At 42.9% G+C, this 22,919-nt stretch overlaps 1 pseudogene; it reads left to right on the top strand.

Annotated features, from left to right (window-relative positions):
- Nucleotides 1–19,748: 19,748 nt before the first annotated feature.
- On the top strand, nt 19,749–21,218 carry LOC126933816 (lysosomal Pro-X carboxypeptidase-like; annotated as a pseudogene).
- Nucleotides 21,219–22,919: the final 1,701 nt, after the last annotated feature.

Genomic DNA, 22,919 nt, shown 5'->3' with positions numbered 1-22,919 from the left:
AAATTGGACCCCATCAAAATTGAAAATATTCATGCTTTGAAAAATACCACTAAGAAAATAAAAAGATAAACCAAGACTCAGAGAAAATGCTTGCAAATCTGATAAAGGACTTTTTTTTTTTTTTTTTTTTTTTTTTTGAGACAGAGTCTCACTCTGTCCCCCTTGCTGGAGTGCAGTGGCCGGATCTCAGCTCACTGCAAGCTCTGCCTCCCGGGTTCAGGCCATTCTCCTGCCTCAGCCTCCCGAGTAGCTGGGACTACAGGCGCCCGCCACCTCGCCCGGCTAGTTTTTTTGTATTTTTTTAGTAGAGACGGGGTTTCACTGTGTTAGCCAGGATGGTCTCGATCTCCTGACCTCGTGATCCACCCGTCTCGGCCTCCCAAAGTGCTGGGATTACAGGCTTGAGCCACCGCGCCCGGCCGATAAAGGACTTATATACAAATTATATAAAGAGTTCTCCAAACATATATTGATAAGAAAACAAATAACCAAATACAAAAATGGTCAAAAGAATTGAATAGACATTTCACCAAAAAATTACACAAATGGCTAAAAAGCTCTTGAAAAGATGTTCAACAACATTAGTTACTGGGGAAATGCAAATTAAAACAATAGTGAGATACAACTACATGCTCACTGGAATGGCTATTATCAAAAAAAAACAAAACAAAAAAACAGACAATATCAAGTGTGATGAGCATGTGGAGAAATCTTAACCATCACATGTTGCTGGTGAAGATTTAAAAGAGTGTAGCCACTGTAGCCAAGTCTGGCATTTTCTTAGAATGTTAAACTTAACCACTTGATTCAGCAATTTCACTCCTACTAGTCTACCTAAGATAAATGAAAGCACATGTCCACACATAGACATGTATGCAAAAACTCAGAGCAGTGTCATTCATAACAGCTCAAAACTAGAAACAATCCAAGTGTCTATTAATTGGAAAATGAATAAACAAAGTATGTCTTATGCAGACAATGAAACACTCTTGTGAAAGTCTTGTCATACTCAACTAAAACAGAGTTGAGAAGACAGGAGGGAAAAGCCCTGGGGACACATACCATCTCTCCAAAACTGTAATTCTCTGCAAGCCCAGTTGCTAAAACTGCCTGCTGTAAATCCTAAACCGGTTTTATCTACAGCTGCTGAAATAACTTGCTGCAATTCTAAGACTAGTTTTACCCACCACCATCACTTACCAGTCAGAGCTTGCCAGCTCCCTGAAACTTTAGTAGAGCCAATGAACTTTCTCAAAGAGCAACACGTAACATATCTCTTTTTAAAAAATACAACCTGTAAACTTCTCCTTGTTCTTTGGACACACCAAAGACGACCCAGGCTGTGCGTATGTCCCAAATTGCAATTCTTTCTTCCCAAAGAAAATGCTACATTTAGAAATTCAAGGGCCAGGCGCGGTGGTTCACACCTGTAATCCCAGCACTTTGGGAGGCCGAGGCGGGTGGATCACGAGGTCAGGAGATCGAGACCATCCTGGCTAACACGGTGAAACCCCATCTCTACTAAAAATACAAAAAATGAGCCGGGCGAGGTGGCGGGGCCTGTAGTCCCAGCTACTTGGGAGGCTGAGGCAGGAGAATGGCGTGAACCTGGGAGGCGGAGCTTGCAGCGAGCCAAGATTGCGCCACTGTACTCCAGCCTGGGCGACAGAGTGAGACTCCGTCTCAAAAAAAAAAAAAAAAAAGAGAAAACAAAAGAAATTCATCTCTATATATTTCATTTGACTTCAATACTTTTCAGCAACAAAAAGGTAAAAAAAATACTGATACATAGATGAACTTCAAAAGTAGTCTGCTAAAACAGCGTGAAGGAAACCAGACACAAAGGCTACATATTGCATGATTCCATCTATATTAAATATCCAGAAAGGGTAAATGGACAGAGACAGAGAGCAGATTAGCATTTGCCAAGGGGTGGGGAGAAGTGACTACAAACCAGTCTGAGGGAACTTTTTGGGTTAATGGGAATGATCTAAAACTGGATCATGCTGGTAGCTGCACAACTTCGTAAATTTGTGAAAAATAATTGAATAACACTTACAATGAGTGAATTTAAAAGTCGGTAGATTATGCCTTAATAAAGCTGTTTAAGGAGTCTCCCTGAGCCTATTCTGGCTCGGGAGGCTGCCCAGTAAACAAACAAACAAATAAATAAATGTATTAATAAAGCCGTTTGAAAACTTGAAAACAGAAACTACAGAAACCTAAAAATCCAACTGCAGCCCGTTTGTTTCTGCTTTGCTATGAATCATCTCTACTGCTGAAGTTAAGTTAGAATTTGGAATGATTCGGTGAGTTTAATGGATAGATCTCCAAGAAGCTTGATTTTATGTACCCAATGACATTTAAATAAATAAGCATTCAGTAAATATTGTTGTCTATTTACAGAAATGTACTGCTTTCTTTTTTTTTGAGACGGAGTCTTGCTCTGTTGCCAGGCTGGAGTGCAGTGGTGAGATCTCGGCTCACTGCAACCTCTGCCTCCCAGGTTCACGCCATTCTCCTGCCTCAGCCTCCCGAGTGGCTGGGACTACAGGCACCCGCCACCATGCCCAGCTCATTTTTTGTATTTTTAGTAGAGACAGGGTTTCACTGTGTTAGCCAGGGTGGCCTCAATCTCCTGACCTCGTGATCTGCCCGCCTCGGCCTCCCAAAGTGCTGGGATTACAGGCGTGAGTCACCGCACCTGGCCAGAAATGTACTGTTTTCTATGCTTTCTTTAGTGCAAGCTGCTTCGCTTTTCAGGGGGTATTACTACCCGATATAAACAATAATTAAGAGCTCAGCTGCTGCAGCAGAAGCCAGCAGAAGGGCAAAGAAAGTCAAACGGATGTCTTCAAAATGAGTTTGGTGTTTTGAGCAAGTCATCTAATTATCACTAATGCACACGTGTGCCATGGGTTGGGAAATACCCCCTATCAGGAATAGCAATAATAATAATCAGCTGGCGGGGGCAGGGGCAGAAACAACTGAATTTTATATACTGGCCGTTGAAAGGTGTAAATAGAAAGTCGATGCATGATTGAATCAACTTTGGTCATTGTGACCAAGTGGGGAGGTTGTCAGGTCAGAACTGTTTAAGGAAGAAAATGGGTTGGAGGGGGACAGATTTGCCCTACCAGATATCACACTTATTTTGGAACACCAGTAAATTTAAAAGTGGTATTGGCATTGTGATATATGAATAGACCAATGAAACCAGAGAGCCAGAAACAGAGTCATATAATATTCTGTAACGTTATAATCTTTAAAATGATACATTATACTACATTGAAATGAAACATTTCTATTCAATGACAACAAAAAAAGAAACTAAGTTAGAAAACAGTGATAGCCTGGTGGTGGGGGGGATGCGGATCAGCAATTTTCTGTGAATAGCCAGACGATAAATATTTTAGGCTTTGCAGGCCACATGCATCTCTGTTGCCACTGCTGCTGCTACTGCTTTCTTCTTCCTTTGCAATATTTAAAAATGTAAAAGCATTAGATTACATTAAAGTTAGTTTGGGGTGTACAAAAATAGGCCATCAGCAAGGACCATAGTTTGCTAACCCCTGATCCACGGTATTCGAGAAGACAATTTCAACTACCATAAACAACAAAAGTTTAGTAATTAGAATATAAAATGACTTATGAGCAAATCAGTAAGAATAGAGACAATCCAACAGGAAGATGAGCAAATGATATGAACAGGAAATTGAATAGCTAACAAACACATAGGAAAACAAACGCATATGGAAAGAGGAAAATATAAATTAAACATCAATGAGGTAACATTGCACATCCTTCCTTTTCTAAAAAAATATTTAAAGTATGAAGTGTTTCAGAGGAGGCAGATTAACTTCAATTCTTATACAGCTGGTGGGAGTGCAAATTGGTTTAAACACTTTGGAAAGCAATTTTGTGTTATATAGTAAATTTGAAGATACGCATACCCTGTAACCTAATTCCTCTAATAGGTGCTAAGGAAAAAATGGGAAACCACTTAATGTCCATTAGTGGGGCAATGGATGGTCAATTGTGGCATTTATAAATGGAATACATATATACAATGTAAATACAAATAAATGGCAGTTAAATGAATGATAAATAATATATACTTACATAGACAAATCCTATAAAAGTTTATTGCCTCAAAAATTATACTGTAAGTTAAAAACTGAGAATAGTTAAGATGCTGTGAAGAAGTTAGTGACTCTTGTTTCTCCAGACATCAAAACTTGTTATAAAGCTATGGTGATTAAGACAGTATGGAACTCTCAGGGATAGACAGACAAACTGATGGAACAAAAGGAACCTACAAATAAAGCCATGCATGTATGGAAAAGAATGGTACTATAGATCAATGAAAAAGATAGACTTCCCAATAAATGACACGGGAGTAATTGGCTATCCGTAAGGTGAAAGAACAGAACTGAATCATTGCCTTACTCCATATACAACCATCAATTTCAGGTAGATTAAATACTTAAGTAACAAAGCTGACTTTTAGAACTCTAACAGAAAAATATAAGAGAATATATTTACAATGCCAGCATAAAGAAAGTTTTCTTGGCTGGGTACTGTGGCTCACTCCTGTAATCTCAACACTTTGGGAGGCCAAGCCAGGGAGATTGCTTAAGGCTAGGAGTTCAAGACAAGCCTGGGCTACATAGCAAAAAAAATTTATCTCTGCAAAAAAATTTAAAATTTGGTTGGGCATAGTGGTGCATGCCTGTAGTCCCAGCTGCTCAGGAGGCTGAGGCAGGAGGATCACATGAGCCCAGGAGTTGGAGCCTACAGTGAGCCGTGGTTGCGCCACTGGACTCCAACCTGGGTGACAGAGTAAGACAGACAGAAAGAAAGAAAGGGAGAGAGAAAGAAAGAAGGAAAGAAGGAAAGAAGGAAGGTAGGAAGGAAGGAAGGGAGGGAGGGAGGGAGCGAGGGATGAAGGAAATTTTCTTAACTCCCAAAGTGGTAACCAGAAAAGCAAATGACTGATAAATTTGACAACACTAAAATTAAGACTGTTTCTTCCTCAAAAGACATCATAAAAAATGAAAAGGCAAGCCACAAACTAAAAGTCAATATTTTCAACATACGTAACCAACCAAGGGTTAGTATCCAGAATATACAAAGAGTTCTTACAAATCAATAAGAAAAAAGACAAACCGAATAGAAAAATAAACAGATGACCAGAACAATCTCTTCACAGAAAGGGAGATGAAAGTGGCCAGTACTTATACGAAAAGATGATCAATATCATTAACAATCAGGGAAAGACAATTTAGACCATAGCAAGACATCATTTTGTCCCCAGGAGCTTGGCAGGTGTAGGAGGGACTGTGAAACACTTAGGATGCTTATATGCTTCTGGTAGAGGTAGAAACTGGTCAAGACTCTGGTGAGGGTAGAAACGTGTAGAACCACTTTGAGAAGTGATTGTAATAATGCAAGGACCCAGAGATCCCACTCAGGTATTTTTACCACAGACAAATTATTTCATTTATATATATGATATATATATATACAAGAAAAAAGTATAATAATGTTCATAACAGCTATGTTTGTAGTCGCAAAAACTTGAAACAACTCAAATGTCCCAATGGCAATACAAGATGCAGTGTGTTTATCCAATAGAATAGTAAACAGCAGTGAAAAAAAAAAATGAACCATAGTTACACTCACTAACACGAAATGAACCTCTTAAATACATGAAGTCAAGAGCGCATAGCTCCAGAAGAATACAAACAGCACAACGTTCTCTTCTGTTCACGGTTTAAACTCACTCAGAACTGAGCACTGTCATTCAGAATTACATATATTATGATAAACTACAAAGAAATATAAAGAATGGCCAGGCACGGTGGCTCACACCTGTAATCCCAGCACTCTGGGAGGCCGAGGCTGAGGCAGATGGATCGCTTGAGCCCAGGAATTCAAGACCAGCCTGGGAAACGTCGTGAAACCCTGTGTCTACAAAAAATACAAAAATTAGCCGGGTATTCTGGCACACTCCTGTAGTCCCAGCTGCTGGGGAGGCTGAGGTGGGAGGACCGCTTGAGCCAGGAAGGTTGAGGGTGCAGTAGGCAGAGCTTGTGCCACTGCACTCCAGCCTGGGCGACAGAGTGAGATCCTGTCTCAAAAATAAATAAATACAAAGAAATATAAAGAATAAGCACTCCACTCGGAGGCAGTTACCTTCTATGTGGGGTCCGGGGGATGCAATTCAGAAGGGGGCACAGAGACTTCAAAAGGGTTGGCGACAGTCTACTTCTGCTGGGTAATGGCCGGTACTTCCGCCGGGTAATGGACGGTACTTCCGCCGGGTAATGGCCGGTACTTCCGCCGGGTAATGGCCGGTACTTCCGCCGGGTAATGGACGGTATTCTGCTGGGTAATGGACGGTACTTCTGCCTATTGGATGCACAAGCATTGGCTGTATTACGGTGATGACAATGTGTACATCACATGTAGTATTTTTATCAAAAATTTCATGTTTAAAATAAAATTATATGGCAGAAAGAAAAATACAGTGAGATATCATTTAATGTAAATCTATAAAGCACAGAAAATAAGAGTGTATTTTGTTTCTGGACACATACACATATAGAAAAAGTAGAACAGCCACATAAGGATACACACGAATATAATCATTTCTGGGCATTTTTGGAGAAGAGTGCCATTGGTATGTGTGTGACAAGGAGATTCCAACTGTGGAATTTTAAAACATTAAAAAACTCAAGGTAAGATAGCAAAGTACTGATACTTCTTAACTCTTGAGTGTTGGGTACATAGGTGTTAGGAATCGGGTTTCCAGACTTAGGACGTGCATGCATGCACACACACACACACAAGCACACACACACACATGCACATACACACACACACTCTCTCTCTCTCTGTCTCTCGCTACAGGACACTCAGTTAAATTGAATTTCAGATAAAAAACCAACAACTTCTTAGTATAAATAATTTTTAATAAAAATGTGCCCCATTGGGACAGCCTGTGATTTATCTGACACCCCTATTTATATTGATCTCTACATCAGAAATGTAGGGAAAATATGTTTGTCCTGTTTATGTACATCATAAAAAAATTAACCAGCCATTATGTGTTTAGTGTGCACAAAATGAGGGGAGGGGACTACAGAGTGTCCTGCTCCTCTGCCATGGAATCAGTGCACCAGACTCATCCCACCGGCCGCCCAGACCTTCAAGGATTTCTGACCAGATCCGTTTGCTCAGATTATTTAACTCCAAAACCCAACATACCGATCATTTAAACACGGTAGTTACCATTTGCTATGTGCTGAACACTTGACATGCATTATCTCATTAAACAGTTCCACAGCAGCTCCGTCCTGATACTATTTTTCCTAGTTTTCTCATAACTGCTGGTACTTCCCCAAGGCCCAGAAATTTGCCTGTGTCACACAGTGAGTCAGGGGTTCCAAAGCCACTGTTCTTTCCACCTGCCCTCCTACCCCCCAACACATACACAGCAATCCTTCCCAATCCTTCATGGTCCCTCCCCTCCTGGGCTTCCCTATCCCTTTCACGTTTGGTTCCTCTTGCAGCAAGAGGCATTTATTAACCTTGTGCTTTTTTCTTTCTAGATACAGATGACCCTCCTACTTAGACTGCATACTTCTTTCCATATCACTGCCCAGCCCAGCTCCAAATTTCTGCCAAACTAGTGCCTCGTGGGGAGAAGGCACTCAGGATGTATTTGCCAGTTGGCGGGTCAGCATTTTCTCTAAGGGCATTATGGAAAGCAGCAGTGGACTTGGCCACTTCCAGCAGTTCTACTTTAAACACAAAGTTCCTTGGCTTCCAATTTCTACATTAAATTGCTCCAGTTCCTCTGGTCAGCAGAGAACATCCTTGGGGTCTCGCAGCCCCTACACAGACATCATCCGGGCAGCCCAGAGACAATGTTCTTGTGAGCTCCTGTGTATCAACAGCCAAGTCCATGCCTACTGCTTCGTTTTAAAATGCCCCAAATACAAACCCCTTTTGTCATTTAGAAGAGCATGGAAAAGCCCCTTCTGCCCCACGGAATAACAAAGGACCAGTTGGCTTCCTTTCAAATATGCTAATTGCCCAGCTTCCAAGTTTCAGCTCAAGGCCCATTTTTATGCCTCACTTAAAAATAAAGCCCTGACAATATGGTCTTGAATGGAAATGCTGACCACACTAGCTGATGAGAACAAGCAGCTATTCCAGGAAACAAAACAATGGAGGCAGGCAGCGCGCGCATATTCCGCCGGCCTATGTGGGACTGTTTGTTTCCAGGCCGCCGGCCGGCCCTACAGCTGGCTCCAGGCTCCAGAGCCCAGACCCAAGCCTGACTTCTTCACTAGAAGTTTGAGGAAATGCGATCCTATCTTTCGGTTCTCTCTGGATAAAAGTGGAACTAGCTTTGCTTTGTTTCTGTTTTTGTTTTTGTTTTTTTCCAGTTACGTCGTAGGGAAAGTTTGGACGCCCACACTTAGAAGGCAACTCCTTCTGAAACTCCAGATAATGGATGTGCACACACGGACTTGGGGACAGGTTGTGTGCAGCAATTTGGAGTGTAGGCAGCATTTAAAACTATAGCCACGGCCGGGTCAGTGGCTCACACCTGTAATCCTAGCACTTTGGGAGGATTGAGGCAGGCAGATCACCTGAGGTCAGGAGTTTGAAATCAGCCTGGCCAACACAGCGAAACCCCATCTCTACTAAAAACATAAAAATTAGCTGAGTGTGGTGGCGGGCACCTGTAATCCCAGCTACTCGGGAGGCTGAGGCATGAGAATCTTTTGAACCCAGGAGGTGGAGGTTGCAGTGAGCTGAGATTGCACCACTGCACCTCAGCACGGACAGAGTGGGACTCGTCTCCAAACAAACAAACAAAAAAACTATAGCCATAAATAAATAGGCTTTCCAGACTACCTGAAACAAGTCTCAACCAAAATGACTAGAAGGAGCTTACTAAGATCACTTTTCTGGGGTGATGCAGAGAGCTGACATTATAACCCAAATGATTTGGAACCCAGCCCAAAGTTTAACAGCTCTGTCTGGATAACAGCCTCGTGTTTTATGTCAATGGAGGAATCACCTCCAATTCTAACCAAAACAAGTGAGAAGCTGATCTGTGTTATGTATCATCTCCTTTCATTTAAATTCCTCAGTGGGGCTGATATTATTGTTCCCATTTCACAGACGAGGATTCTGAGCCCCAGAGAAGTTACGTTAGTTAAATAAGTGACCCCATATTGTGCTGAGATGAAATTCAAAACCAAGAGTGAGATGCCACACTGCCCCACCCTTGCTACTCAAAGAGTGGTCCGGGGACCGTAGCAGCTGCGGCATCACCTGGGCAATTGTAAGAAAGGCAGAGCCCCAGGCCCCACCCCAGACTCCTGAATCAGAATCTGCATTTTGACTTCAAACGCACATGAAGGTTTGTGAAGTGCTGGCCCACACCGCAGTCCTCCTCAGATGATCCTGCTGCCAAACCGACCCAGACCTAGAACCGCGAGGATCTTAGAAACTGGGCGTGACGTGAAGCCTGGCGTCTAAGGAGAGTGGGGTGCCAGGTGGAAGGAAATGCAGATTTCAAGCATAGCAGTTATGTATGTCTCAGAGAACTACCTTGGATGCCAGTGTAGAAAGGAACAAAGTCTCTGGATTTAGATATTTTATATTCAATCCTGGTTCTGCCATTTACAGGCTACAAAACCTTGGGAGAGTTGTTCAATTCTCTGACTCTCAGCTTGTTTCCAAATTAAGAATAATGCTACATCCAAGGTTGTTCTGATGTTGAGACAATATACACACAAACATACTCAGTAGGCCCTCTCTATTTTTTTTTTTTTTTTTTTTTTTTTGAGATGGAGTCTCACTTTGTCACCCAGGCTGGAGTGCAGAGGCATGGTCTCGGCTCACTGCAACCTCTGCCTCCTGGGTTGAAGCTGTTCTCCCACCTCAGCCTCTGAGTAGCTGGGATTACAGGTGTGAGCCATCACGCCTGGTTAACTTTTTGTGTTTTTAGTAGAGATGGGGTTTCACCATGTTGGCCAGGCTGTTCTCGAACTCCTGACCTCAAGTGATCTGCCTCGGCCTCCCAAAGTGCTGGGGTTACAGGCGTGAGCCACCGTGCCTGGCCAGGCCCTATCTATGGGTTCCACGTGCCTGGATTCAACCAACCATGGAGCAAAAATGTTTGGAAAAAAAAGTCTGTACTGAACATATACAGATATTTTTCTTGTCTTTATTCCCTAAACAATAGAGTATAACAACTATTTACATTGTATGAGGTATCATAAATAATCTAGAGATGATTTAAAGTGTTTAAGGTATATGGGAGGACGTGCATTACTTATGTGGAAATGCTCTACCATTTTACATCAGGGACTTCATCTTGCAGGATCTAGGCATGGGGGGTGGCTTCTGGAACCAATCCCCCACGAGTCTAAGTGACGACTGTAGATGCATATACACACACACGTATATGAACACACTGCCTGGATACATGTATATATTCATATACAGACACATATGTAATGTGGATATATGTGTATTATACATATGTGTACACATGTCTATTATACACATGCATGCATATGTGTATTTACACATGTATATGTGTATTTACATGCATATACACACTTGTATATGCATACATATATACACACATATATACCCATACATATATACCCATACATATATACACATACATATATACATATACATATATACACTTATACATATATGTATATATACACATTTATACATATATACACATACATACATACCCATCTATAATCTGATTTAGGGGTCAGGGCCTGGTCTGGGGCAGGGACTGTGAGGTGGGGATGGGGTGGTGAGAAGCTTACTATATGTATGGGTATATATGTATGTATATATGTATGTATGTGTATATATGGGGATATATGTATGTGTATATATGTATACATATACACATGTGTGTATATGCATGTATGTCATCCCTTGGAATCTGTGGGGGATTGGTTCCAGAAGCCCCCCACATGCCAAAATCCCACAAATGATGAAGTCCTTGATATAAAATGGTATAGTATTTGCATATAACCTATGCACATCCTCCCATATACCTTAAATACTTAAATACTCCTGTATACCTTAAATACACACACGTGTGTATATGTGTATACTATATGTGTGTATATGTATATAAAAATATATCCACAGTGTGTATATATACATATATGTACATAGTGTGTACATATACGCACGCATAGATGTGTGAATGGAATGTCACAAGATATCAATACATGGATATTAACTATTAATATACGTATTAAATGTTATGTCAACCAGCATCTGAGGGTACATTAAAAAAGAGTTTTCTTGTAAACAACAGAAACCAGTCTGGCCAGTTCATGGGGTTCATTACTATTAGATGGTTTACAAAATCCCTTGAAGAGCTGGAGAAGCTGACTATAGGGAGGCAGTTCCAGGAACAATTCCCAGCCTCAGCAGCACGGTCCGAAGTGCAACCCTGCAGAAAGCCATCCAACAGTAAGGGGTCACCACCACACTCACACTGCCTCTTCGGCCCTCCAAGCAGGCTGAATGACTGACTGTCTTGCACTGTCCCCACCCCTCTTGGCTCAGGTGGTGGAAGAAACCTCACGCTTGCCTCTCTCATGGGTGGAATCTGAGACCATCAGAGCCCTGGTTGCAAGGAAACCTGGGAAATGGAGTTTTTAGCTTTTCATCAGCTATAAAACAAGGAGGCACTCCAGAAGGCACTGGAATGGGTGACAGGGGACAGTCTAGTAGCCACCACAGGGAGCTGCAGACTTTGCTATGCCCTAAATACAGCAATCTGATTTAGGGATCAGGGCCTGGTCTGGGGCAGGGACTGTGAGGTGGGGATGGAGTGGGGTGGGTGGCTGTGGATAAGGACAGATCAGCAGGTGTCAAGAACTGGAAAGCAGAATGTTGCTGGGAGCTGCAGATAGTTAAGCGTGTTCGTGCCAGGGACCGTATCAGACTGACGCAGCTGGAATTCCGGGACCGCTGCTGGCCAGGCCTTCTGGGGTTACATTAACCTGGCTTTCTGTCCGTGCCCATGTCTGCTCACTTGGAACCCAAGCCGCATCTGGCTATCCCCAGACCCCACTGCAGTGCCCAGTCTAGCCTGGCCTCTCTTGGCCATGCTCCCTGCTCAAAACTGTAAAAGGCTGGGGGTGGGAGGGGGACTAAGGGCTTAACAAATCACAGCTGACCCTTAACAAATCACAGCTGACCACAGGTTTGAACTACCCGGGTCTACTTATGCTCAGATTTTCTTCCACCTCTGCCACCCCTGAGAAAGCAAGACCAATCCCTCCTCCTCCTCAGCCAACTCAACATGAAGGAAATGAGGATGAAGACCTTTATGATGATCTGCTTCCACTTAATGGACAGTTAATATATTTTCTCTTCCTTAGGATTTTCTTAGTAACATTTTCTTTTCTCTAGCTGACTTTATTGTAAGAATACTGTGTGTGTGTGTGTCTCTGTGTGTGTGTGTACCATACAAAATATGTGCTAACCAATCAACTGTTTATGTTATCACTAAGGCTTCCAGTCAACAGTAGGCTATTAGTAGTTATGTTTTTGGAGAGCCAAAAGTTATACAGAGATTTCTGACTGTGCGAGGGGTAGGGGAGGTTCAGTGCCCCTAACCCCCATGGTGCTCAAGTGTCGACTGTAGTTAATCCCAGATATGTGTCTGAACGTCACTGGAGCCTTCCAGTAGTGAGTTTCCAAGCCATGCAAGTGTGCAGCAGAAGACAGACAGTCACTCATCAGGGGTGCTGGCCAGAGGGCCTCAAAGATTCTTCCTAACCCTCCGTGTCAGTACTGCTATGAGACACAATGTCTTAAACTTCCAAAAAGAGATTCTGCTCGGAGGGAAGCTAGACCCTGTGGCTGATTGAAAGGAAAAATCTAGAACCAGGTACTCTCCAACCTGCAAATCATCCCCAGAGTGGTTTTTGCCTCCCTCATGTGCTAAAGCAGCAGACCATGGGGTGCCTTAGAAGGAGGGGATAATACTCTTATCCCTGGTTTTAGACAATTAAAGCACTGTTCTGTGTGCTAGTGACCCAAAACAGTTAATGCCCTTCCCAAAGGGGCCCAGCTTAGGCACTGGAAGGATTTGGGGAAAAGCCCACTTTCACAAACTAATCAGAGTTGACATAGAAATAGATCCTTTTTGTCAAATTATGAATGTCTATGGACCACAACTGGTTGAGAACCTGGAAAAAAAAACAAATCGAACCAAACCACATGTTGAGCAGATAGGATTATGATAAGGTTCTTTTTGTCCTTTATTTAGATTTCTGTTAATATTTTTAATGACATTTCTTTGTAGGCTTCAAAAAAGAAGAAATCATTTCTCTGAACTTAAAGGACCTTTTTATTAATCGTTATTGTAGGGAGACGAACATGTTCCTAAATGTATCTCATTTTGTCTTTGGTGGCTAATGCAGTGGGCGGAAGGCTTTGGGTCCGTATATTAATAATTCCAAATACGAATTGCCGGAGCCTCGGGCCCTGCAGTTTGCCATCTATGTGTGCTCATTGTTTGGGTTGGTTTGGTTTGACACAGCTAGGTGTGTGGCATTGTTTGGGGTGTTGGTATCCACACAGCGTCAGAAGGGACAGGACACTGGGGCCTCTTCCTTTTTTATAAAAGCCAAAGTTTTCCTCCACAATCGACAGGCTTTGACACTGACTGCTGGATAAAGATGGCAGATTGAACACCTGTATCTAATTCTGACTTCTCCTGAAGCCCTACCAAACCACAGTAAAGAGAGAACAGGAGGGAACAGGAGAGAGAACAATGAGGTTCTGGAAGTTGGAAAACTGATCAAAGTCAAATCTGGCAGTGCAGAAAGCTGAGCTTAACATGATTTCCATCACAGCACCCTCAAACAACTCAAGAAGGCACTTCTGGAAGTGAAGGTAAAGCAATTGGCTCTGCAGTTACCCCAAACCCACTCCACCACTGCCTCTCCCCAACCCCATCAGGAGACTGAAGATTCAGCGTGTGGAGAAAGCAGAGAGTCTCAGGACTGAGAACATTAGGTACAATGGAAGGTAAGGCTCCTAAAAGCACGAGAGAATGAAATGAGTTATGTCTGCTGGAAGCTGTGGTGGGCAGGCTTTTCTCTCACTCACCTCCCAGAATGCAGGCCAGCAGGTCTTCACCCTCTAGGCAAGATGCTGGAAGCTTCTCCTCAGGGGAATCAGATGACCGAGGAGGAGAGACCTGAAAGTACTGACTTCAGGGGTTCCCCAGCACACGGCCCAGCCAGATTACCCTACTGAGAAGTTAACAGTCAACAACTCCCACTCACCTCCCCACCACATTCCCCCAGTACAGAATGTCCAATCAGCCTTTCACTCCTGGGCTCTAAACCCAGGGAGATGGCGCCTTTAAGAGATGGCTCTAAATCCATCCCTTTTGACCTTCCCAGTGGAGCTATCTTGAATCTCCTCCTGTCAAATAATGGATCCTTCTAATCAGCAGTGGAAAACCAATCAAGTTGCTTCCATCTTTAGTATCCTTCCTTCAATGCCCCGTTGTCTCCAACTCCACACCACATCCCTTCTCCCCATTAAAGTCACATTTTCTCACCTTCCAGTTATATTTCAACCCACTGCATCCTATCTTCTATCTCACAACCCAGAAAATCTGCCTCGCCCAAGGAAGGGCATGGGAATTGCTAACAACAACAGAGACACCTTGGTCCTTCTCAACTTGGCAGCAACATTCAATAGTGTTGATCAACACCTTCCTAAAATATTCTCTTCCATCAGTTGCCATAAGCATCCTCTTCTCCTAGTTTCTCTCCTGTTTCAGTGACCACTTCTTAGCTTCCTTTGCTGCCTCATCCTTCCCTACCCAACCTATAAATCCTGGCATTCTTTGGGGTGCAGTCCTGGGCTTTCTATTTCTCTGTGTTCTCTCCTTAGTGGATCCTATTCATTTGATTCCCAAATGTGTACCTTCAACTCAGACCTCTCCTTTTTGTCCAAAGTCATCCTTGGAATTTAACTGGACTCACCATTTCCCCTCCAAATTCAGCCCTCCTCCAAAGCCCCTGTGGTAAATGGTCAATATCTGTAGGGTTGCTCAAGTTGAACACCACATTGAGAGTCACTATGACACCTTCTTCATGTCCCATGTCCAAGTCTTTACTAAGTCCTGTTGATTATATATTCAAAATATACCATGAGTCCATCTCTTTCTGTCCATCTTCATGACCCCAATCCAGGCCCCTGTTGTCTCTTGCCTCCTGATGACTTTCCTCAGATTCATTCTTGCCCTTCAGTATGTGGGTTTCTCTTCAAATAAGCTGATCAATCTTTTATTCTTTAATTCATAGTACCCCCCCTTTTTTTCTCCTTTTTCTCCTTTATCCCTTTTGCCTTTGTTAAATGCCCATGCATGCCACAATACCAGGCGTTATCAATACCAGTTCGCATTCCTTCCCTTATTTAAAAAGAAGACTAACATTCTAGCTCATTACAGACACCCCTTCCCCTTCCTCTCCACTTTCTTTTACGTGCCCACCCTTTCTAAAAAAAAAAAAAAAAAAAAAAATTCAAATGGTTAGCCAACAGAGATTAGTTTAAATTATACGACCCGACCCCAGCCAATGGGGAAAGGATAAACGGGCAAGACTTGCGTCAAAAATAAAGGTTCTCATGCACCTTTGTTCAAGTGTGTTCTCATGGCAACTGGCCAAAGAGGCACCCCTCTACGCAAAAGTAAAATTGCTTTGCTAAAAGTCCTTTGTTCGAGTGTTCAATTTCCTTAAGATTTTAAGCGTTATTCCTAACAAGTGTCACTCCCCCTGCTTCAAACACTCTAGTGGGTGCACTTTGTATTGCATCCAAGATGGGAACAAAATCTTTAACTTGGCCTCTAAGACCGGGGTAATCTAGTTCCTCCCCAGCTAGCTTTTGTTCCTGCCATTCTAGCCTCTTGGGCCTTCTTTCACTCCTTGCCCCTGGGCCTTTGCCCTTGTTGCTTCCTCTGCTCCCCAGTATCCTTCTTTATTCTCCTCTGTATTCAGACAACCCCTCTTTATCCTTCAAATCTCCATTAAATCACTTATTTAAAAAATTATCTCTGATTCCTCACTCCCACACCACATTCCCATTTAGACAGGACCCCATTATGTTTGCTATGGTTTGAGAACCCCCAGCAAAACTCATACTGAAATGTAATTTGCCAATGTCATAATGTTGGGAGATGGTGCCTTTAAGAGGTGACTAAGTCATTAAGATGAATTGACGTCTTTCTCAAGAGACAAGGTGTGTTCTCTCAGGAATAGTAATCTATTAGTTCTTGCAAGAATAGGTTGTTACAAAGACAGGTTGCTTCTCTTGCTTTGTCTCTCTGCACATGCCTGCTTCCTCTCTGCTTCTTTGCCATGCTATGATACAACACAAGCCTCACCAGAAGCCGAGCAGATGCCAGCGCCAAGCTCTTTGGCTTTCCAGCTACTGTAACTGTGAACCAAACCAATCTCTCTTCTTTATACATTACTCAGCCCCAGGGAGTCTGTTATAGCAATACTAAACAGACTTAAGACAATGTCCATATTCTATTATAGCAACACTAAACGAACGAAGACAATTTCAGTCTCATAGCAGTCACATTCTCCTTTGTAGCACTTGTATGACAGCATTAATTGTGCAAGTGTGGTGCCTTCTCCATTAGATTACGCATGTTGAAGGTAGAGATAATGTCTGTCTTGTTCAATGATGTAACCTCAGAAACTACCACGGGGTCCAGAACATAGTATGTGGTCAATAAATATTTTAAATATGTGATCATGAAAGCTATTCTTGAATTTGAGGACATCTTTTGGAGTACTTTTTAAAATTTTATTTTTGGGTGTCTGCAATCTTCTAGGAGAAAGGAAACAAATCTTATAGTCTATGTCATCCTTTAAAAATTGCAATGTCTGTCTATCCTCAAGTACACATTAGCATGTTGCAGTAATTAGCGCTGTCTTATATTTTGCTATTTTTATTACAATAAAGGAGATGCCAGGGAAATTCCCCTTGTGGGTCCTGAGTATCCAATCAAATGTTGCCTTATTTCATGACTTCTTCCTTTTGGTCTTCAGACTATCCCTTAAAGTGGCTCAACTTAACTGTAGGCCACAAGTTATATGAGGGGTCTTCAAAAAGTTCATGGAAAATGCATATAATGAAAGAACTAGGCTTTGGAAATGGAAATGGAAACTATGGTTTCCATTTTCTGCACCAAAATAAACTCGTACTAACTTGTTATAACATGTCTGAATGGGATCTAGTTTGAGGCACTAAGAATGGTTTTATCATTTTGAAAAAAGCCCCTATCAGAGCAACATGAATTCTGCTAAAACTGAAGCAAGAACAAACATCAAATTTATGGTGATTCTTGGGTAAGAAGAACGGTGAAATCATAGATGCTTTATGAAAACGTTATAGGAAGAATGCTCTGAAGAAGTCAGTAGTTTATGAACAGATAGCTCATTTTCAGAAGGAACAAGAAGATACGGAAGATGAAGCCCACAGCAGCAGACCATCCACATCAATTTTTGAGGAAAAAATTCATCTTATCCATGCCCTAATTGAAGAGGACCAATGATTAACAACAGAAAAAATATCCAACACCATACACATCTCAGTTGGTTCAGCTTACATAATTCTGACTGAAAAATTAAACTTGAGCAAACTTTCCACTTGATGGCTGCTGAAACTGTTGCACCCAAATCAGCTACAGACAAGAGCAGAGCTTTCAATGAAAACTTTAAACAAGTGAGATCAAGATCCTGAAGCATTTCTTTGAAGAACTGTAACAATTGTAACAGGAGATGGAATGTGGCTTTACCAGTATGATCCTGAAGACAAAGCACAATCTAAGCACTGGCTACCAAGAGGTGGAAGTGGTCCAGCCAAAGCAACAGTGGACCGGTCAGGAGACTGTCATGGCAACAGTCTTGTGGGATGCTCAAGGTATTTTGTCTGTTGACTTTCTGGAGGACCAAAGAACGATAGTATATGCTTATTTTGAATGTGTTTTGAGAAAGTTAGCTAAAGCTTTAGTAGAAAAATGCCCAGGAAAGCTTCACTAGAGAGTCCTTCTCCATTATAACAATGCTTCTGCTCATTCCTCTCATCAAACAAGGGTAATTTGGTGAGTGTTTCAGTGGGAAATCATTAAGCATCCACCTTACAGTCCTGATTTGGCCCCTTTTGACTTCTTTTTCATATCTTAATCTTAAAAAATTCTTAAAGGGCACTCATTTTTCTTCAGTTAATAAATGTGAAAATGACTGTATTGACATGGTTAAATTCCCAGGACCCTCAGTTCTCTGAGGGTTGACTAGATGGCTAGTATCACTTACAAAAGTGTCTTGAACTTGATGGAGTCTATATTGAGAAAGTTTATATTTTTTATTTTAAGCTGTTAATTGCAGTTTTCCATGAGCTTTTTGAAGTCTCCTTGTATACACGATGGTGCAACATGTAATAGTGCAGTAGTTTGATTTTAGTTTCAAATGCTAGGTCTGAATTAAAGGCATGTGAATGGCTGTTAGTGATGCAATCTGACTGTGGTTTATGTGTGCATGTGTGGGCCAGCCCTGAGTGCCCAGCCTCTCCCCATCACAGCTATGACTGCTCCCAGCTAAAGTCGCAGAGGAAGCAGATCTTGAGCCTCCCCAAACTGGACTACTTTTTTCGTTTGTTTGTTTGTTTCCTAGATGGAATTTTGCTCTTGTTGCCCAGGCTGGAGTGCAATGGCACAATCTCGGCTTACTGCAACCTCTGCCTCCTGGGTTCAAGTGATTCTCCTGCCTCAGCCTCCAGAATAGCTGGAATTATAGGTGCCTGCCACCACTCGCAGCTAATTTTTTTGTATTTTTAGTAGAGATGAGGTTTCACCATGTTGGCCAGGCTGGTCTCGAACTTCTGACCTCAGGTGATCCACCAGTCTCGGCCTCCCAAAGTGTTGGGATTACAGGCATGGGCCACCATGTCCAGTCTGGCCTGGACTATTTTTGTGCACTGCCCAAGATCTGCTGGTGGAATTCTCCCTTGCTATGGACTAAATGTTTGTATCTCCCTCAAATTTATATGTTGAAACTCTAATTCCCAATGGGATAGTATTAGGAGGTGGGGCCTTTGGGAGGTAATTAGGTTTAGATGAGGTCGTGAGGATGGAATTCATGTTCTTACAAGAAGAGAAGAGACACCAGATCCCCCGTCCTCTGCATGTAGGGACACAGCGAGATGGTGGCCATCTGAAAGCCAGGAAGCAGTCCCTCTCGAGGAACCACATCAGCCAGAACCTTGATCTTGGACTTCCGGCCACTAGAACTATGAGAAATAAATTTCCATTGTTAAAGCCATTCAGTCTATGGTATTTTGTTATAACAGCTCAAACCATCGAAGACATTTCCCAGCTCCCTTTTCCATAAATCTGCCCTATATTCTCCCCAGTCTGGGGGCTGTCCACTCCCTCCCTGGCTCTAGGTGGAAGGCAGCTGTTGAGTTTACTTTTGTTTAACTCTTATCTGGTGATATTTTGTTGTCTAAGGGCTTACTCAGAGAAAAACAACCTGTTCTTAAACTCAGCCTCAAAACTAGAAAATTTCTTTTTAAATAGAGAAAACATTCACTTAATATGGCTTTAGCCATGCACGGCAGCCACTAGCCTAGCCATGGGCCACCAAGCCCTCCTGCTCCTGCTCCTGGCTTTCCTGGTGCCCTGGACCACCACAGCCCTCCAGCTGGCCTTAAGGGCTCTCGGCAGCCTGCACTCACCAGCCAACCCCACATCCCACCTGGCTGTTGCCAAGAACGGCTTGGTTCTCCACTTGCCTCAGAAGGTTGACCATTTTGGATTTAATACTGTGAAAACTTTTTAACAGCAGTATCTAATAGCTGATAAATACTGGAAGAAAGATGATGGGGACATCATCTGGTTCTGCAATAATACGTGGTTCATGTGGGATGGGGCTGAGGAACTGAAAGCTATGTTGGTATATGCGGAACAGTGATACTGTGGAGAGTCCCTGCCCTGTGATGACCCGTTCCAGGATTCTGGACACTAGGATCTCCTGCCATCAGAAAAAGCTCTGGCTGATTTTGCAGAGCTAATCAAACACTTGAAAAGAACAATCCTAGGAGCTGAAAATCGCCCTGTCATGGCCCTCTAGGGCCCCTGTGGTGGCATGCTTGCAGCCTAGTTCAGCACGAAATACCCTAGTTGGAGCTCTTGCAATTTCTGCCCTTATCTGGCAGTTTAAGGATTTGATACCTTCTGGTGTATTTATGAAGATCGTAACTACAGATTTTAGGAAAGGTGTTCTATATTGTTCAGAGAACCTCCGCAGGTCCTGGGATGCCGTTAATCAACTCTCAAATATGGGCGGTAGTTTGCAATGGTTTCCTGACGCAAGACCTTTGAAAGACTGGATCTCTGAAACCTGGGTGACGTGCAGTGGTGAGCTATCCTCATGCACCTAACTTTTTATAGCATTTGCCTGCTTGGTCTATCGAGGTCATGTGCCACTATTTGAAAACACCCAATATATCGGATTCGTTGCTGCTGCAGAATATTTTTCCCAGCTGTGAGTGCATATTACTTAGGTCAGGTGACATGCCTGAATAGTTTAGAGGCAAGAACTAGCAGTCTGGGATTCCTGGGTTGGAGTTAGGCCTGCACAGAAATAGTCATCCCTTTTTGTATCGATGACCTGTTTGAACTTCACTCGTGGAACTTGAAGGAGTTTTCTGATAACTGTTTTAAACAGTGGGGTGTGAGACCAAGGCCCTCCTGGATCACTACTGTGTATGGAGGCAAAAACATTAGTTCGCACATAGACATCGTTTCCAGCAATGGTAAACTAGATCCCCGGTCAGGAGGTGGAGTAACCAAGGACATCACAGACACCTTGGTTGCAGTCACCGACTCAGAGGGACCCACCGTTTAGATCTCTGAGCCAACTTCAGTTGAGCCAACTTCGGTGGTGAGATGGCTCACCACCATCTCAGAGGGGCCCGTTGAGATCTCTGAGCGAACGTGGGCCTTCGGTCCCGTGTCTGTGCTGTTAGCCCCCTCTCTGGAAGTTAGACACATGAAGAGATGGGTCAGAGAGTTCCACCACAGTGCGGGAAAGCAGTGCTGAGAAACTTTTGATGGTTTTTAGTTTCTTCTTTTATGTTCACACCACCCACATTCCTGTTCACTTCCGTTTTCTACATGTAGTTACCTTCCCTTGTTCCTCACTCAATCTGATGGCACGGAGGGGAGACAGAAGAGAGGGTGATGGTGGTGACAGCAGCCATCCCAGGAGTGTGATTTCCTGGGCTCCTGCTGACTGTGTACCACCTCCAGGAAGATTCTCTTCCTGATCGCTCTCCCACACCATCAGTGGCCCTCATCACTGGAGCAGAGTTCCTGACTGCCTTTCACAGAGAGAGAGTCATTTCCTGTGTTTCTCTGCAAGCAGGGATTTCTCCTTGGTTTTGAGGTTGAAGTCTCTTTGACCCATTTATAAGTCCCCACCCTCCCCCGCCCCCTGAAAAGGAAAAGCAGACGATAGATAAAAATGATGTCATTGCAGCTGGTAGGATGTCTGATGCCAGTCCAGGAAATGGGAGCCATTTCTTTTGTACTGGATTTAATGATTTAATGACTTTGAACTGTGCTGTGAATTTTTTTCTTAGAGATGGGGGTTTCGCCATGTTGCCCAGGCTGGTCTCTCCAACTCCTGAGGCTCAAGTGATCTGGCCACCTCGGCCTCCCAAAGTGCCGGGATTACAGGCATGAGCCGCCATGCCAGGCCTGTGCTTTAAATAAAGAATAAGACTGGACCTTTAAAAACAAACAAACAAACAAACAAACATGGCTTTACATGCACAGGTACAGGCAGAGCTCACACTTACCACCCTTTTAAATTTCACCTATTATATTGATATACTGCAGTTGACTAAGTCATTCCCCTATTGTTGTTCTGCAAATTATTTCCAAGTTTTTGTTACTACAAATAGAATAGCAGCAACTTGGACATTTCAATACTGATTGTTTTTCTCTAACTTTTACATATTTCCTCAAAGCTTCCTGGTTAAAGAGTATGAGTTATCTCATGGCTTTTTCTTTTTTTTTTTTTTTTTTTTTTTTTTTAAGACAGAGTCTGGCTCTGTTGCCCAGGCTGGAGTGCAGTGGTGTGATCTCAGCTTACTGCAACCTCCACCTCCCAGGCTCAAGCGATCCTCCCACCTCAGCCTCCTGACTACAGGTGCACACCACCACAGTTGGCTAATTCCTAAAATTTTTTGTAGAGATGGGGTTTTGCCATGTTGGCCAGGCTGGTCTCTAACTCCTGAGCTCAAGTGATCCACCTGCCTCAGCCTCCCAAAGTGTTGGGATTACAGGCGTGAGCCACCACGCCCAGTCATCTCACTGCTCCTACAGCAAAGGCCACATTGTTTGCAAAAACCACTAAGATGTGTAGGGCACCAGTGATGTGCAAATGAGCCTGCTCTATCTCACACTTACCAGTACTAGGTCTTGTCATTTCTCTTTATTTGAAGCAGTTTAAAAGATACTTATTAAGCCCTTAGAATTAATTATTCATTTCTTTCTATGCAGAGTTATGTTGTAATGAACAAAATGCTAACACTCAGAAATCAATTCGACAAAACAATTTCTGATTATTTTGCCAACAATCAGAAATCTCTGCCTGAAGACCCACAGATTCAACTCTGCCGTAGCCCTTTTCCTGCTCTTGAATGTGCAAGTGATTGGTTTTTAATATCAGTTTTACTTGAAAGGATTTATGAGGACAAATGGTGAGTGACAAAGCAAACAAACAAATAGATAAGCA

Source organism: Macaca thibetana, chromosome 13, assembly GCF_024542745.1.
Source record: "Macaca thibetana thibetana isolate TM-01 chromosome 13, ASM2454274v1, whole genome shotgun sequence".
Classification (NCBI taxonomy): Eukaryota; Metazoa; Chordata; class Mammalia; order Primates; family Cercopithecidae; genus Macaca; species Macaca thibetana.
The sequence above is the reverse complement of the archived record's forward strand: the minus strand, read 5'-3'. Positions and strand labels throughout refer to the sequence as shown.